This window comes from Chrysochloris asiatica, unplaced genomic scaffold (genome assembly GCF_000296735.1).
Source record: "Chrysochloris asiatica unplaced genomic scaffold, ChrAsi1.0 scaffold00002, whole genome shotgun sequence".
Lineage (NCBI taxonomy): Eukaryota > Metazoa > Chordata > Mammalia > Afrosoricida > Chrysochloridae > Chrysochloris > Chrysochloris asiatica.
The window spans coordinates 55,247,284-55,254,720 of record NW_006408520.1 but is presented as its reverse complement, the minus strand read 5'-3'; positions in this window follow the sequence as shown (position 1 = coordinate 55,254,720).

Below are 7,437 nucleotides of genomic sequence, written 5' to 3'. Positions count from 1 at the left end.
ATCAAACTGTAGCAATTTACACTCATTTTCTTTATCAAAAATTGTGTTGTTGTTGGTTTTTTTATATCTTCCTCTAGTCGAGTTCTGATTATCAAACCACTGAAGCTAGGTCAAATAGGTACTATCTGCAAGCTTGGGTGTTCTTGTTCGTCTCCCCTCACTTCATATCAGCTGGATGCTTCATTCTCAGCTCCAGCCCTCTGTAGCTATGTCCTTGTCCATGGACTCAGGTGTCCCCAGATCTCAACACACTTTGGACCAAGTAGCCCTTCCCCTCGTCTCTCATATCCAGGTCAACAAGAGTCTATGGAACATGGTTGACTCAGCCCATTTCTTCATTACTGTCTTTCCCCCTCTTCCACTTACCAGTAGATCAATGTGGTCAACAGAAAGTTTACATGCCTGCTAATGTATTCCCTTTAAGTTTCAGTCTTAGAGAGGGGTTTGTCTTGAAGGGACTTGATTGATTGCCTTGATGGATCCAAGTGAACAACTTGCTTATTCTTGTAGTAGCTAGTCATACTGCCATTTTTGTTTTGTCTTTTTCCTAATGATGTTTCTTTGAAGATGTTTCTGTCACTCTAGCTGTTCCAGGCTGGTCTGCTTATCCTTTCTTGTGGGAATGTTCCACCTCAGAAGGTTCTTAATGGGACTCAGGATTCCAGATAAGGTACTAGACATTGCAACGGCTCCATAAGAGGCCTATTTTACTGGGAAAGTTGTAGGTATTCTAATAAGTTCCCATATATCTTTCTTCACAGTAATCTTTACAGATGATGATCATAAGTTTTTTCTTCCAGACATGCTTATCAGGTTTGAACTGCTAATCTTTTGGTAAACAGTTGAGCACTATATTGTTAGTTCCAGCAGGTTTCCTTGACTTGACGATAGATGGTGCAGAAGCCAATTACTAATGGATACTGTACTAATAAGGATGATCCACCTCCCCACACTCCTCTTGACTATCCTAATTAAGAATGGGAATGTTGATTAAGTGACTGGTATCAGCTGTTCTGAGGGAGAAAGATGAGGCTTTCTATTCCCATAAAGATTTTTAGCCTCAGAAATACTATATAGGGTCACTATGAGTAGGAAGCAACTCCATGGCATATAACCACCATAATAGCAAGAAGTAATAGCAGTGGAGACATGGTGTGGCAATGTAGGTTAATGTGCTGGACTGCAATGTCAGTTTGAACCACAAGGTTGGTGGTTCAAGCTCACCAGTCATTCCTTGGAAACCTATACCGAGTCACTATGGGTTGGAGCAGACTTGATGGCATTAACAACAAAAATAGCAAGGCTAGTTCTGTACCTTTTAATAAATTCTGAAGGTATTTGCAGTTATTCTTGCAATATAGGGCACTTGGCATATATTTGAACCAGTTTTGGTGAGACAGGTAAAACAGAAGTTCCACCCCCATCTCCTGCTGCCTAACCCTGTTTTTCTTGAGTTATTATAGAAAGTAGTTTGATTTTATTACATCTTACCATTGGAGTCCTGGTATGGTGCTACTAACCACAAGATCAGTGGTTCAAACCCACCAACCATTTCTTGAAACCCTATACAGTGTCATTATGAGACAGAACTGACATGACAGCACTTAACAACATCCATGATAATGGAATTCTTATTTCTGGCTCACTTCATTTGGACAACACACATCTTATAACTGTTGCCTCAAATCCTGTGAGGGAACATATGCCTCTTTTTCTTTCATTGAAAAAGTGGTGTTTGCAAATATGGGTAACCACCTGGCTAACATAACGGCTTGGCCTTTTATACAGGAACAAATGTTAGCAGGATTATTGGCTTCTGTACATCTCTAGGGGAATCTCAACCTGTGTAATTTCCTTCTTTGCTGTGGGGTCAGTCATGCCATTAAAAAACAGAAGAATTGGTAAATTTACTGTTGTAGGCCACAAGGGAAAGTGGAGACCATGTATAAACTTTAGAAATACAAGTTCCTCTATAGTTTTTTTATCAGCAGATTTCTGCATTTGGTCAACATTTGTGTAACCCTTACTTCGCTAGGGAAGCTAGGAAGTCTATTCAGTGCCATACTTCTTAAAGTCTTTAAGTGATATATAACTTCTATTTAAGAGATATATATGCAGGCAGTCCTGGTTTACAAACTTATAACTTACTGCTAACTCCTACTTGCACATTAAAGTTATATAAATTTGCCCTCAAGTTGAAAAACTTAAAACAACCTCTATTAGGTGTCAAATTCTTTGTCACAATCACATTTCACTGCCTACATATACATCTTTAAATCACCAAAACGGTTTTCAACTTTTTCTGCCACCAAAACCAAACCCAAAGCCACTGCTATCAATTAAATTTCAACTCATAGTGAGCTTCTAGGATCTAGTGGAGTACTGGTGTGGTGTTGTGGGCTAATACTAGACTGCAAAGTTGGTTTGAAATGCAAGGTCAGCAATTCAAGTTCACCAGCCGCTCCTTAGAAACCCTACATAGGGTTATTATGGATTGGAACTGACTCGATGACACTTAATAGCAAGAAGAAGAGGAAGTATAGAGTAGAACTACCCCCACAGGATTTCAAAGGCTTTATGGAAGCAGATTGCTCCATCTTTCTATCAGAATATAGCTGGTGGGTTCAAACCACTGACTTTTTGATGATCAACTGTGTGGTTCAACCACTGTATCACCAGCACTCCTCTTGCACTAAAATAACTTTAAATAAGAACCATATACATCTACTCAAACTCCCCTGCAGATTCCATTTAAAGACTTAAAGCCACAGCTAGAAAAGGATCTTCTTTGTTATCTGGATACTGAATCAGAATAGCTCAATTGACGGACTGCTTTAAATGTTGATAAATATTAAGAAAATGCTGAAACAATAAAATTCTTAGTATCTTTCCTTTGTCAGGGCTACTTGCATGATAATTGCAAACTTATATTTTATAAAAAGTTAGACAAGGTTGTGTAAAGTAGTGAATGATAAAGAATTCAGTAAAATAAGTCTAATGGAATAAAATGAATTAGAAGTATTCCAAACACTTTTCTTGAAATATAAGAGAATTGTGTATATGTCTCTAATAAGAATTAGAAATGTATTTGATACCATTATCCTCACATGTGAAATAACATAAAACAAGGTACATTATTGAAAAACAGCCCAAGGCATGCCTACCTGTTAATATCATGAGACTTGTGAAAATGAAGCAGTACTCTCTAAAGTTGTTTCTTTTAAAATACATATTTACTTCTAAAAGAAATAAGTATAAAGAAAAACAATGTCAATAAAAACATCTGGATTATGATTATGATTATATTTACTTTAAAATCCAATACTTCCTTATGGCTATATTATATTGACAATGACCCATTTCATATAGGTAATAATGCTGCAATAATCAGATTAAATAACTGAACAAGATGTCTTATAGTAAAGTAAGATAGTAATAAAAAAATAGTAATTATCAAGGGAGAAAACATCTGGCTCATGACTAAATTTTGTGAAGTTTTTATTAGAACCTGAATTAAAAGATTCTGGTTTTTAACAGCAAATTGAGATTTAAATACTCAAAAATAGGTGCTACAACAATTTTTGTGGCATTTCTGTTTGAAAAGGTAAATTACAATTTTGCTGTTTGTAGATGCTGTCACTCAGTTCCCACGTATAGGTCCTTAACAACAACAAATATACAACAGAACAAAACATGGTCCAGTTTTGAGCCAATTGTTGTAGTTGCTGGTCAATCCATCTTGTTGAGAGTCTTGTATTTTCCTTTGATCCTTTTATTTTTTAGCAAATACGATGCCCTTTTCTAGGAACTTGTCCATCCTGATGATATGTCCAAAGTATGTAAGACAAAATGTCATCATCTTCTCTTGCAAGGATGATGAGATACTTTTGATTATGCTTCTTCCTTGACAGATTTGTTCATAATCTGGCAACCCATGGTATATTTAATATTCCTTGTCAATACCAAAATTCAAAGGCATTAACTATTCTTTGGTCATGATTGTTCATTGTTCAATTTTCACATGCATATGAAGCAATTGAGAAGACCATGGCTTGGGTCAAGTGTACCTTACTTTTCCAAGAGCTTTCAACATTTTAAAGAGGTCTTTTGCAGGAAATTTGCTCAATGCTGGAACATACACGGGAGTTGGTTGTGGATCCAAGTAAAAACAAGTCCTTGGCAACTTCAATATTTTCTTTTTGAATATGATGTTATTTATTAGTCCAAATGTGTGGAGTTTTATATACTTTACACTGGGGTTAATCCATACTGAAGGGTATAGTCTTTGATCTTCTTCAGTAAGCACTTCAAATCCTTTAAACTTTAAGCAAACAAAGTTGTGTCATCATATCATAGGTTTTTAATGACTCTTCCTCCAATCCTGATGCTGGGTTGCTTCTTGGATTATTTGTTCAACATGCAGATTGAATAAGCATGCACAGATTTCCTGATTTTAATCCTATAGTACCCACTTGTTCTATTACAAATTGTATCTATTCATCTATAAACATGTTTCCTATGAGCACTATTATGTTAGTTTGGTTAATTTGCATGACTCTGTAGAGTAAAAATACACATAATATAAATTGAAGAATATGAGGATTTTTAAGAATTCAACAAATACACAGAAAAAAGCCAGTCTATAAATTGTGTCTCTTACTAGATAGAAAGCCTATAAAAACATTCAACTTGGCTATGGATGAAATACTAACATAATAAAAACATTAATTAGTGGTATGAATGTTAATAATTCCTATTTAAACCCTTGAAAATTCAGCATACTCCAAGATGAAACAGGAAAAAAAAAAAAGCAAAACAAAACAATATGGAGGTGACCAGATGTATTTGTTGGTTAATTAATGCTTCACATGATGCATGAAATGGAATAATATACATTTGGAAACATATAAGAAAATAGTTTAATGGAAAGTGCAAACATTCAGGAATTAGGATCCTGATTTCACTATCTGCTCTTTGTCACTCTAGGTAAGCACCATTGAATTCCTTCGAGACACAGTTTACGGTTTCACATCAAATGAAATAAGTGCTTTGTGAATTATTAAATAAAATATAAGAGTATGGCACATATTGAGTTTTAGAATTCTTTTCTTAGCACATGGGGATTTAACAGAATATCGGGGAGTCCTGGTGTGGCGCTGTGGGTTTATATGATGGACTGCAAAGTCAGTTTGAACCACAAGGTTGGTTGTTGGAATCGACTCCACGGTACTTAACAACAACAACAATTCTGGTATAGCACTGTAGAATAAGCACTGTATTGTTAACCACAAAGTCATAGGTTCAAACAGACCAGACACTCCACGGAAAACTTATATGTTGTTGTAGCTGCTAAGTGCCTTTGAATTAGTTCAGGCTCATAGTGATCCTGTATAGGGATTCCAAGGAGCAGCTGGTAGGTTTGAACCACCAACTTTGTGGTTAGCAGTCATCCTACAGCACCACACCAGGACTCCTGGTAATCCTGTATAGGGTCACTATGAGTTGGAACTGATGTCACAGCACTTAACAACAATATTACTACTGTTTATAGTGTTATACTATTAGAAAGCAGGGAAGTGATTCTGGGATGTTCAAGGAGAATTATTTGTAATAGAGTTCCAGACAGGTTCTTTTTGTTTAAAAAAGCTGCATTAGTGAGCTATTTGTTGTTGTTGTTACGTGCTGTGGAGTTGGTTCAGACTCATAGCAACCCTACACAGGGTTTTTGAGGCTGTAAATCTTTACAGGAGCAGAAAGCCTCATCTTTCTCCTGTGGAACATCTGGTAGTTTCAAACTGCTGACTTTACAGTTCACAGTCCGGTTCGTAACCACTACGCTACCATGTGTTATCTAATCCATTCTGGGAGTCCTGGGTGTGGTGCTGTGGGTTAATGCCCTGAACCTCCAAGTTGGTTTGGACTGCAAGGTCAGCACTTCAAGCTCACCAGCCACTCCTCCAAAACCTATACAGGGCCACTATGGGTCGGAACCTACTCATTGGCACTTAACAACAATAACAACAGTCCATTCTGACTCATAATGACCTTGTAAGACAGAATAGAATTGCCCCATAAGATTTCCAAGGCTGTAAGTTCTGGTGTGGCTCTGTGGGATAAACACTTGACCCCATGGTCAGTTTTAACTGCAAGGTCAATGGTTCAATTCACCAGCCACTCCTTGTAAACTCTACTCAGAGATGCTTTGAGTTGGAAGTGACACCACTGTACTTAACAACAACAACAACAGTTTTTACAAAAGCAAAATGTTACATCTTTTCCCCTCAGAGCTGCTGGTGGATTTGTAGCAGTCAAGCACTTAGCCACTGCTCTACTGTGGCTCCTTTTCATGGAGATGTGGACTGTAATTTCAAAGGAGTCCTGGTGTGGCACTGTAAGATAAGCACTGGACTGCTAACCACAAGTTTAGTAGGTCAAACATTGGAAAGCTTAGAGAGGGTCACTATGTGTCAGAACAACTTGATGGCATTAACAGCATTTGGCAGTGAAGGTAATATGGTTAGAATTTGGGTTTTGGCTGGCATAAGGGCAGTAAGAAGGGGTGCTAAAGCAAGCAGTGCTGAGAGGTAAGATGAATACAAAAAAGGAGCATAGTAGTAAATAATTACATAAGAGAAAAATGAAGCTTCTGTGAAAACTTATTTTATTAAGAGTAATGTCCAAAGAGAATTTCCACAAGGATTTACTGGGAATTTTAAGAGGAGAAATTACCATCATATCTACAAGAAATTAAACTATACAGATCTCTAAATCTAATAGAGATGCATTGCAGTTTTTTTAAAAAATAATTTTGGATTTTTAATTAGGACAATGCTCATTGGTTTTAGAAATAGCACTGAGTTCAAATTAACTTTAATATAATTAACATTATATTCAAGATCAAAAACAAAAATTTATGTATTTTTCTTGGCACATTACTTATTTGTAGATACCTTTCCTCTGTTTAATACTGGTGAAATTATTTCTATTAACTGTATGAACACTCTTACATATAAACTAATAAGATTTCTAGATTCAAATGAATTTTATCCATACATATTTTACTTTATTTTATCATATCTTCTGCCAAGTTATATTAAAATATAATATTTGATTTCAATATTCATTGAATATAATATATTTTATTAAAATTTCCCATCTATTATTTTTACATTTTCAATTTGTCTAACAGTTGTAGAGAAATATTTCAGTAGCTCATTTTTTCAACTTCTTATAACTAACTTTATTGTAGAACTCTATTTTCAAATATTTGGATAAATTTTTTAAAACTTAAATTACATTATGTATATAAACTTCAAAACAACTACTAACAGTACCATTTCATTTATGGTTTTTTTATTAATTTTGAAAATGTCTGTGCTTATTATAATATATTTTAAAAATTTATATGATCAATTGTAGACTGTGCAAGAAAATTAA